Raw genomic sequence first — 12,233 nt, forward strand, 5'->3', positions numbered from 1 at the left:
GGACACTAAATACATTGCCCAGAATCTTTAATTGATGGGTTGAAGTTATAGTACAGCAAGTAAGTTATTTGCTGACCCAAATTTGAATCCTAGTCTCCCATAACATTCCCCAAGTACCACAGAAATGCTCCTTGAGCACAGAGCCAGAAGCATTCCCTGAACACTGCTGGATGTAGCCCCAAAACAAACCAAACAGAAAAAAAATCTGTAATTGAACAGAACTTGAAAAAAAAATCATCATTCAAATAATTGTCATTATTTAAATAGTCTCAAAGTCTTGGTTCCAGCTCATAGAGACCCGATCACCAAAGACACTTTACTCATACTGCTAGGTAAGTTCGGGCACCCCTTTACAATGTGCATTCAGACTTAAGAGTACACAAAAACATTTGTGTAGTGATTCTCAGAGACAAAATAGAGGAGGACTGGAGGGTTCAGCTCCCGACATGAATCTCACCACAGGGATCGTTTAGTGAAGTCACAGAAATAATTATACTGAGAACTATCATAACAAAATGTGACTGAATGAGGGAAGTAGAAACCCTGTCTAGAGTACAGGCTGGTGTGGGTGGGGAGGAAGGACACTTGGGATACTGGTCATGGGAATGTTGCACTGGTGAAGGATTATATATATATTTAAAAAAATCAAAAAAAAAATAAAAGAAAAGAAAGGATAGGCCTCCCAATTCTTACCACAGGCTGTGTTCTTTACACTGACTGTATAGAAAGAGGAAGTACAGTAAATGCACCCAATATACATCTCAACAAAGGCCCTTTGCCTGGTCTGTATTGTGAATTGGGGGACAAAAAAAGGAAAGAAAAAGAGTAACACAATGGAGGGAGTAATAAGAAAACTCTTGATTGTGAAGTTGAAAGGACTTAGGCTGCCAACAATCAAAAACAGCTTGTTTTGGTTTAACTTTCAGCATGGTCTTCTCTCTCTATTGAGCACAAATTTATTAACTACAGGACTAGGGGATTGGACTTCCTTGTTACTTGCGTTCCAATGGAGTCATGAATTCATTCCCAAATGCTAATGTACGTCTATTTTCTGTGCTGTGTGTCATATTGGGTAGACTGCTGAAAATACTGCTCTGTATTCCACACGTACCTACTCAGCTTGTTCAACAGAGTGGAGCAAATGGTTAAATAAATTATTATTCCATCCTCTACTTGTCTTGGTGTGCATATCATAAATTGTCTCAATATTAGTAAAGATGACTATATTAGGGAAAATGATGATGGTTTTGACTTTTAAAAACTGCATTTTTTATTTCCATCACTGAATAATCATAGAAATTTAAAGCTGAAAGGAATATTACAGATGTTAAAGAAGTATGGGAGTAGATATGACTTACCTTGGGATAAGATAAAATCACTAAAATTGGAATCAGAAAGTCTATGTGGGTCAAATATTTTATAAGAAAAGTTTCACTTTACTTTATAATATTTATATTGGTTAATATGTGAGTAGAGATAGGTGGGTCAAATATTTCATAAACAAGAAAATTTTCACTGAAGCTTATATTATGTATACTGGTTATTTTTCTGAATATTAAGGTTCCACTTTATAACGAGTATACTATCTAAAAATATCCTATATGGAAGAATCAAACTTAATAAATACAGATTAGGAATTTCCAGGTTTTTGGGGGGATATATGTCACATAGTTAAATTTTGGAGTTTTTCATAAGACCAGGTATATCATTAAAAACATTAAACCTTTTATGGACATCCTTAAAAGTCTAGAAATTGAGCTTCCATGTGAACCAGCAATACTGATCCTATAAAAATACTTTAGGGGGCCAAAATCACAATACAGAAAAGACATCTACATTTCTATGTTCATTGTAGAATCTGCAAACAATCCAAGAACCTGAGAACAGATGAGTGGGTAATAAAAACTATGGTACATCTACACAATGCAGTACTACACAGCTATTAGGAAAAATGGAGTCATGAATTTTGCTTACACCTGGATGAACATGGAAAGAATTATGATGAGTAAAATGAGTCAGAAGGAGAAGGAAAGATATAATATGATTGCACTCATTTGTAGTATATACTAAAAAACATAATATGAGAATAATACCCGAAGACAGTATAAATAAGGGGAGTACATTTAGGATAAAGGACCCTCATGATAGTAATAGTTGTAAATGATTACTCTTGACAAGAACTGAGTGCTGAAAGTGGTAAAGTGATATGTATCATACTCTTTCAGTAATACTATTGCAAACCATATTGTCAAAATGAAAGAGAGAGAGAAAGTGAGAAAAAACAATCTGTCATAGAGGTAATCTGGATGCAGGGGATAAGAGAAAAATTGAGAAATTGATGTTAGCAAATGAACACTGATGAATGGACAAGTGTTGTATGAGTAAAAGTCAAGCATCAATAACTTTTAACAGCATCCTATGGTCATTAAATAAGAAATAAAATATTTTAATGAAAATAAATATATAAAAATATCATATGTACTAAAGATGTCTATATATATTTAGAAAATATAGTAAAAAAGTAGTCATTGCCAATAGTAGTATTAAAAAAGAAAGTTGAGGCTGGTGCAATGGTACAGTTGGCATGGCATTTGTTCTGTACATAGCCAACCCAGGCTTATTCCTCAGTACCCCATCAGGTTCCCTGAGCCAATCAGGAATAATTTCTAAATGCCAAGCCAGATATAACCCTGAGAATCATCAGGTATGGCTAAATAAATAAATGATAAAGTACTATCATCAATATACGGGTAATAAGATATCATAAAATTTTTGCAAATAAAAAGCAGAAAAAATATTTGGCAACAGTTATACAAAACTGATTCTAAGGGGCATAGGACAATTGGATTTTCTGTTATCTACTAGAGAAAAAAGTTTTTAATTTATATTACTATTATTGAAATTATGTACCTGACAGCAGTGCTGAGTTTTATGCTTTTGGAATACAAGCTGTATTTTTATAATCAAATTCACTCCTTTAAAAAAATATCCTCACAAAACTATTTTAAAGCTTGGATGCTTTATTGGTGATTTCTTTGAAGAATAATGCAAAACTTGTACAAACTTAAATAACTTAAAAGGAGGAAGCAATTTTCCCTAATTTGTGTTTTTATTGAGATAATTAAAAAGTTAAAATAAATTGTATAGAAAAGGCTGACAAAGAAAATATAGAAAAAGAAATTTCAAAATGAAAATATTATTGGGGTGGGGTGAAGCAATAGCACAATGGTAAGATATTTGCCTTGTGTGTGGTAAGACCTGGGTTCTATTCCCAGCATCCCATATGGTCCCCCAAGCCTGCCAGGAGCAATTTTTGAGTGAAGAGCCAGGAGTAACCCTTGAGTACTGCCAGGTGTGGCCCCCAAACAAATGGGATCATATATATATACATATATAAATAATGTAATATAAACAAATAAGTAAAAGTGGTCTTAGAAAACACAAAGATTATGCAACAATGAATGAATAGAATGGTCATTATGATCAAATGGGATTATTTCTAGGAATGAGTTTATGCAGATGTTGGAGAGAACAGTGGGTAAGGCACTTGTCTTTTACATGATCAGCCAGAATTTGACCACCAGCATCATATATAGTACTTTCAGCAAGATTAGGAATGAATAATGAGTATAAGTAGGTATGGAACAAAATATAAAAAAATAATTTATAGTACTTTCAGCAAGATTAGGAATGGATAATGAGTATAAGTAGGTATGGAACAAAATATAAAAAAAAATAATTTATAGTACTTTCAGCAAGATTAGGAATGGATAATGAGTATAAGTAGGTATGGAACAAAATATAAAAAAATAATTTATTTCAGTATTAAAAATCAATAAATGGGCTAAGAAATGGTTTCTGATTTTAGCTAAGAAATATAGAAAACTAGAGAGGGTATTGCTTTCACCTTTTATATAAAATAAAAAGAAGACTTTTTTCTAGATTTTTTCTTTACTCTCCTTGAATCCAAATATGGGAGAGAATAGTTCATAAAAAGAAACTTCTATGTCTTCCTTAGTAAGGCATATGCTCTACCATGTGAGTCAGGGATACACTCATCAGTGCTCAGAGCTTATTTCAGGCTCTGTACTCAGGGAATCACTATCATTAGTGCTCAGGAGACTATGTAGTGCCAGAGTTGACCACCTGCAAGGCAGGCTCCTTAACACCTATACTCTCCCAATCATCCTCAAACTTATTGAAAAGGTATAACATGTGGATAGTACTGTATACAAATCTCTATAACCTTGATTAGAAAAAATAACCTAGCGGCCGGAGAGATAGCATGGAGGTAAGGCATTTGCCTTTCATGCAGAAGGTCATTGGTTCAAATCCTGGCATCCCATATGATCTCCTGAGCCTGCCAGGAGCAATTTCTGAGTGTGGAGCCAGGAGTAACCCCTGAGCACTGACTGCCTGGTGTGACCCAAAAACCAAAAAAAATATATATATATATAAAATATATATATAAATATATATAATATATAATATAAATAATAATAATCTATAGGAAAATACAATTTGTAACTTTGTTACACCCAAATTTTGAATATCCAGTGTAATGGGTCTTCGCTACAGTTATCTTTTCCAAATAATTAAACAATACTCTTAGGGCGAAAAGAGTGATGAAACAATATTCCTAGAATGAAAACTTTGCTATAAAATGAAAAAATATATAATAATAATTGATATGTTGTAATTGCTTTATCATTATAATATATAGTGAGCCCTAATGATACAGAGATAAAAGATATTTGAAGTTTTACAAAGATCAATTTATGCTAGAATGTTCTGATTGGTTTTGTAGTTTCAATTAAATTCCTTAACTTTAATTTAAATTTATAATTAATAGTGATTATGTTTCTAGAATTTCCAAAAGAATTACAATAAATTGACTGGTTTGTCAATTTATTATATTTTAAACACACTTGGTTGACATTTTACAACATACTTTGTTCCAAAACGTATTTGAGATAGAGACCTCTTTTGTGAAATTTTTTGTTAATTTATTAAATGTTTTTCATAATTTAAGAAGTAAGTGTAGATTGAGTTCCATCTCTGACAGACCAACTGATGGCACAACACATGGGTAGGCAGGTTAAATAAAAAGTTCACTTTGGGGGGCCCGGAGAGATAGCACAGCGGTGTTTGCCTTGCAAACAGCCGACCCAGGACCAAAGGTGGTTGGTTCGAATCCCGGTGTCCCATATGGTCCCCCGTGCCTGCCAGGAGCTATTTCTGAGCAGACAGCCAGGAGTCACCCCTGAGCAACACCGGGTGTGACCCAAAAACCAAAAAAAAAAAAAAAAAGTTCACTTTGGGAGCCAGAGTGGTGGTGCTAGAGGTAAGGAGTCTGCCTTGCAAGTGATAGCCTAGGACAGACTGCAGTTTGATCCCCTGGTGTCCCATATGGTACTCCTAAACCAGGAGTGATTTCTGAGCATCAAACGGGTATGGCCTAATAAAAAAAAAAGTTCACTTTTCCTTTCTCCCAGAACTCCATTCCTCCTTAATCCTGGGGACAAATCTTATAGGAGGAGACAAGTCATTAAAAATCTCTTCTTTAGTGGGTCTCTTTTAATCTCCTTAGTGCAGTAGTTGTATGTCTGGGAAGCTCAATCAGAAACAAGTAAAGTTCTTTTCTTTCCTTTTTTCTTTCTTTTCTTTTCTTTTCTTTTCTTTTTTTTTTTCATAATTTTTTTTTATTTAAACACCTTGATTACATACATGATTGTGTTTGGGTTTCAGTCATAAAAGGAACACCACCCATCACCAGTGCAACATTCCCATCACCCAAGTCCCAAATCTCCCTCCTCCCCACCCAACCCCCGCCTGTACCCTAAACAGGCTCTACATTTCCCTCATACATTCTCAATATTAGGACAGTTCAAAATGTAGTTATTTCTCTAACTAAACTCATCACTCTTTGTGGTGAGCTTCCTGAGGTGAGCTGGAACTTCCAGCTCTTTTCTCTTTTGTGTCTGAAAATTATTATTACAAGGGTGTCTTTCATTTTTCTTAAAACCCATAGATGAGTGAGACCATTCTGCGTTTTTCTCTCTCTCTCTGACTTATTTCACTCAGCATAATAGATTCCATGTACATCCATGTATAGGAAAATTTCATGACTTCATCTCTCCTGACAGCTGCATAATATTCCATTGTGTATATGTACCACAGTTTCTTTAGCCATTCGTCTTTTGAAGGGCATCTTGGTTGTTTCCAGAGTCTTGCTATGGTAAATAGAGCTGCAATGAATATAGGTGTAAGGAAGGGGTTTTTGTATTGTATTTTTGTGTTCCTAGGGTATATTCCTAGGAGTGGTATAGCTGGATCGTATGGGAGCTCGATTTCCAGTTTTTGGAGGAATCTCCATATCGCTTTCCATAAAGGTTGAACTAGACAGCATTCCCACCAGCAGTGGATAAGAGTTCCTTTCTCTCCACATCCCCGCCAACACTGTTTATTCTCATTCTTTGTGATGTGTGCCATTCTCTGGGGTGTGAGGTGGTATCTCATCGTTGTTTTGATTTGCATCTCCCTGATGATTAGTGATGTGGAACATTTTTTCATGTGTCTTTTGGCCATGCGTATTTCTTCTTTGTCAAAGTGTCTGTTCATTTCTTCTCCCCATTTTTTGATGGGGTTAGATGTTTTTTTCTTGTAAAGTTCTGTCAGTGCCTTGAATATTTTGGAGATTAGCCCCTTATCTGATGGGTATTGGGTGAATAGTTTCTCCCACTCAGTGGGTGGCTCTTGTATCCTGGGCACTATTTCCTTTGAGGTGCAGAAGCTTCTCAGCTTAATATATTCCCATCTGTTAATCTCTGCTTTCACTTGCTTGGAGAGTGCAGTTTCCTCCTTGAAGATGCCTGTAATGTCCTGTAGTGTTTTGCCTATGTGCTGTTCTATATATCTTATGGTTTTGGGGCTGATATCGAGGTCTTTAATCCATTTGGATTTTACCTTTGTACATGATGTTAGCTGGGGGTCTAAGTTTAATTTTTTGCAAGTGGCTATCCAATTGTGCCAACACCACTTGTTGAAGAGGCTTTCCCTGCTCCATTTAGGATTTCCTGCTCCTTTATCAAAAATTAGATGGTTGTATCTCTGGGGAACATTTTCTGAGTATTCAAGCCTATTCCACTGATCTGAGGACCTATCCTTATTCCAATACCATGCTGTTTTGATAACTGTTGCTTTGTAGTACAGTTTAAAGTTGGGAAAAGTAATTCCTCCCATATTCTTTTTCCCAATGATTGCTTTAGCTATTCGAGGGTGTTTATTGTTCCAAATGAATTTCAAAAGTGTCTGATCCACTTCTTTGAAGAATGTCATGGGTATCTTTAGAGGGATGGCATTAAATCTGTATAATGCTTGGGGAGTATTGACATTTTGATGATGTTAATCCTGCCAATCCATGAGCAGGGTATGTGTTTCCATTTCCGTGTGTCCTCTCTTATTTCTTGGAGCAGAGTTTTATAGTTTTCTTTGTATAGGTCCTTCACATATTTAGTCAAGTTGATTCCAAGATATTTGAGTTTGTGTGGTACTATTGTGAATGGGGTTGTTTTCTTAATGTCCATTTCATCCTTATTACTATTGGTATATAGAAAGGCCATTGATTTTTGTGTGTTAATTTTGTAGCCTGCCACCTTGCTATATGAGTCTATTGTTTCTAGAAGCTTTTTGATAGAGTCTTTAGGGTTTTCTAAGTAGAGTATCATGTCATCTGCAAACAGTGAGAGCTTGACTTCTTCCTTTCCTATCTGGATTCCCTTGATATCCTTTTCTTGCCTAATCGCTATAGCAAGTACTTCCAGTGCTATGTTGAATAGGAGTGGTGAGAGAGGACAGCCTTGTCTTGTGCCAGAATTTAGAGGGAAGGCTTTCAGTTTTTCTCCATTGAGGATAATATTTGCCACTGGCTTGTGGTAGATGGCCTTCACTATATTGAGAAAGGTTCCCTCCATTCCCATCTTGCTGAGAGTTTTGATCAAGAATGGGTGTTGGACCTTATCAAATGCTTTCTCTGCATCTATTGATATGATCATGTGGTTTTTATTTTTCTTGTTATTGATGTTGTGTATTATGTTGATAGATTTACGGATGTTAAACCAGCCTTGCATTCCTGGGATGAAACCTACTTGATCGTAGTGGATGATCTTCTTAACGAGGCATTGAATCCTATTTGCCAGGATTTTGTTGAGGATCTTTGCATCTGCATTCATCAGTGATATTGGTCTGTAATTTTCTTTTTTGGTAGCGTCTCTGTCTGGTTTAGGTATCAAGGTGATGTTGGCTTCATAAAAGCTATTTGGAAGTGTTTCTGTTTGTTCAATTTCATGAAAGAGTCTTGCCAAGATTGGCAGTAGTTCCTCTTGGAAAGTTTGATAGAATTCATTAGTGAATCCATCTGGACCTGGGCTTTTGTTTTTGGGCAGACATTTGATTACTGTTTTAATTTCATCAATGGTGACAGGGGTGTTTAGATATGCTACATCCTCTTCCTTCAACCGTGGAAGATTATAAGAGTCCAAGAATTTATCCATTTCTTCCAGGTTCTCATTTTTAGTGGCGTAGAGTTTTTCAAAGTAGTTTCTGATTACCCTTTGAATCTCTGTCATATCAGTAGTGATCTCTCCTTTTTCATTCCTGATACGAGTTATCAAGTTTCTCTCTCTCTCTTTCTTTGTTAGGTTTGCCAGTGGTCTATCAATCTTGTTTATATTTTCAAAGAACCAACTTCTGCTTTCGTTGATCTTTCGGATTGTTTTTTGAGTTTCCACTTCATTGATTTCTGCTCTCAGCTTTGTTATTTCCTTCTGTCTTCCTATTCTTGGGTCCTTTTGTTGAGCATTTTCTAGTTCTATTAGCTGTGTCATTAAGCTACTCAGGTAAGCTCCTTCTTCCTTCCTGATGTGTGCTTGCAAAGCTATAAATTTTCCTCTCAGTACTGCTTTTGCTGTGTCCCATAAGTTCTGAGAGTTTGTGTCTTGATTGTCATTTGTTTCCAGGAACCTTTTGATTTCCTCCTTGATTTCATCTCCGACCCACTGGTTATTGAGCCTGAGGCTGTTTAACTTCCAGGTGTTAAAGTGTTTCTTCTGAGTCCCTTTGGAGTTCACAAATAATTTCAGAGCCTTGTGGTCAGCGAAGGTAGTCTGCAAAATTTCTATCCTCTTGATCTTATGGAGGTATGTTTTATGTGCCAGCATGTAGTCTATCCTGGAGAATGTCCCATGTACATTGGAGAAGAATGTGTATCCAGGTTTCTGGGGATGGAGTGTCCTATATATATCCACTAGGCCTCTTTCTTCCATTTCTCTCCTCAGGTCTAGTATATTCTTGTTGGGTTTCAGTCTGGTTGACCTGTCCAGTGTTGACAAAGCCGTGTTAAGGTCCCCCACAATTATTGTGTTGTTGTTGATATTATTTTTCAGATTTGTCAACAGTTGTACTAAATATTTTGCTGGCCCCTCATTCGGTGCATATATGTTTAGAAGAGTGAATTCTTCCTGCTCTACGTACCCCTTGATTAATATAAAATGTCCGTCTTTGTCCCTTACAACCTTCCTGAGTATAAAGTTTGCATTATCTGATATTAATATGGCCACTCCAGCTTTTTTATGGGTGTTGTTTGCTTGGATAACTTTTCTCCAGCCTTTTATTTTGAGTCTATGTTTGTTCTGACTATTCAGGTGCGTTTCTTGTAGGCAGCAGAAGGTTGGATTGAGTTTTTTGATCCATTTAGCCACTCTGTGTCTCTTAACTGGTGCATTTAGTCCATTGACGTTGAGAGAAAGAATTGTCCTGGGATTTAACGCCATCTTTATTTCAAAATTTGGTGTGTCTTTTGGGTAGTCTTGTCTTAGATTAGGTCTTTCAGTTTTTCTCTTAAGACTGGTTTTGTGTCTGTGAAGTTTCTGAGCTGTTTTTTGTCTGTGAAACCATGTATTCTTCCATCAAACCGGAAAGTGAGTTTTGCTGGGTATAGTATTCTGGGTGAAGCATTCATTTCATTCAGTCTTGTCACAATATCCCACCACTGCTTTCTGGCATTGAGTGTTTCTGGTGACAGGTCTGCTGTAAATCTCAGGGAAGCTTGCTTGAACGTGATTTCCCCTTTTGATCTTGCTGTTTTCAGAATTCTGTCTCTATCTGTGGGATTTGTCATTGTGACTAGGATGTGTCTTGGGGTGGTTTTTCTGGGGTCTCTTTTGGTTGGTACTCTTCGGGCATGCAGGATTTGATCACATATATTCTTTAGCTCTGGAAGTTTCTCTTTAATGATGTTCTTGACCATTGATTCTTCCTGGAAATTTTCTTCCTGGGTCTCTGGGACTCCAATGATTCTTAAGTTGTTTCTGTTGATCTTATCATAGACTTCTATTTTCGTCTGTTCCCATTCTTTGACTAATTTTTCCATTGTCTGCTCATTTGTTTTAAGTTTTTTGTCCAATCTCTCCTGCTGTATGGAATTGTTATGTATCTCATCTTCCACAGCACCAAGTCTATTCTCAGCTTCTGATACCCTGTCCCAGAGCTTATCCATTTTGTCATTCACTTCGTTTACTGACTTTTTCAGTCCTGTTAGTTGACATGTTATTTCAGTTTGGAGTTTTGTCATTTCTGCCTTCATATTTTCTTGGTTCTTATTAGTGTTCTGTTCAACTCGATCCATGGTTTCTTGGAGTCTGTTGAGCACCTTCCATATTGCTAGTCTAAAGTCCTTATCTGAGAGGTTGATTAGTTGTTCAGTCATTATCTGGTCCTCAGAATTGTCATCTTCATTCTCTATGTCTGATGCTGGCCTGCGTTGTTTCCCCATTGTCACACTTGTATTGTGGGTTTTTCTACGTGTTGTGGTGGTATTCATTGTCTATATGATGTAGGCAGCACACTCCTCTGGCTCCTCCCTTTCTGGATGGGCTGACTTGCCTCTAAGGGAGGGGAGTCCTCCGTGGATGAAGCCTCACACTGGGTCAAATCTTAGGCCCGAGCATGCAACAGAGAAGACAGTCCAGAGAGAAATGTTTGCTTCTGTGATATAGCGCCGTTCTTAGTGTGATTTTTCCTTCTTGTTGCAATGGAGTTCTTTCCTTAGAAAGAGTGCACGGCCGCGTAGTGAAGCAGATTTTCCCCGCCTGGTGTCACACACAGGGAGCCAGCTTTTGCAAAGGTTAGCCGGTTTTTATGCTCTGAAGTCCCTCCCTGAAAATGGCGTCTGGGCGAGCGAGGTTTCTGGAGGCTCTTTTTGCCCCACTCGCAAGAGTTTCACGCAAGAGGACAGTAGACAGACATAGACAGGTCACACTCACAGTCTTTCACAGCTGAGCCCCACTGGGCCAGTGTACTTTCGCGGATTTTCCCCGCCTGGTGTCACACACAGGGAGCCAGCTTTTGCAAAGGATAGCCGGTTTTTTATGCTCTGAAGTCCCTCCCTGAAAATGGCGTCTGGGCGAGCGAGGTTTCTGGAGGCTCTTTTTGCCCCACTCGCAAGAGTTTCACGCAAGAGGACAGTAGACAGACATAGACAGGTCACACTCACAGTCTTTCACAGTTGAGCCCCACTGGGCCGGTGTACTTTCGCGGATTTTCCCCGCCTGGTGTCACACACAGGGAGCCAGCTTTTGCAAAGGTTAGCCGGTTTTTATGCTCTGTCCTTTTCTTTTCTTTTCTTTTTCTTTTCTTTTCTTTTCTTTTCTTTTTTTTTTTCTGTTTTTTCCCTCACTTCATTAGGAACAAGTAAATTTCAAGAAAAGGAAATGAGGAAGAAAGAGGAGCTTGTCTTTTCATTCTGATTTTGACCAGCCTTCAGGCAAAATATTCTCTATTTTACTTTCCAAGATCATTTCTTCAGAAAAGAACAGAATCCCTCTGTGTTCCAGACCTCTCCCCTATATCCTCACCTGGGAGGTACCTCCAAAGAGAAGTGGAAATTGCATAGAGTTGAGCTCAGATTTGGGAGTAGATGACTCATCAATCACTGATCAACAGACCATTCTCCTGTGAAACTACACCAGGGTCCTCTGCATTCTTAGATGGAGCTGCACAGAGATCAGGAGAGTCTGAGAAAGTTTTTTACTTTACCTTCCTTAGAAAAGGCTTGGAAGACAGCTAGACTTAAGGTAAGATGGTGGCACACAAGAATGACCAAGTGGCATTTATTTTTACAAAGCATTTTAATTCCATTCAATATTTTAGTGGTTGCTGACCATACCTCCATCTTC

General features: G+C 37.5%; 1 non-coding gene across 1 annotated transcript; it reads left to right on the forward strand.

Moving 5' to 3' along the window:
- The first annotated feature begins 676 nt into the window (after positions 1-676).
- Positions 677-809, forward strand: LOC126014702 (small nucleolar RNA SNORA51). Its single transcript, XR_007497703.1, has one exon. It is a non-coding gene; the product is annotated as a small nucleolar RNA SNORA51 (small nucleolar RNA).
- Positions 810-12,233: the final 11,424 nt, after the last annotated feature.

Source organism: Suncus etruscus, chromosome 7 (assembly GCF_024139225.1).
Source record: "Suncus etruscus isolate mSunEtr1 chromosome 7, mSunEtr1.pri.cur, whole genome shotgun sequence".
In the NCBI taxonomy this organism is placed as follows: domain Eukaryota; kingdom Metazoa; phylum Chordata; class Mammalia; order Eulipotyphla; family Soricidae; genus Suncus; species Suncus etruscus.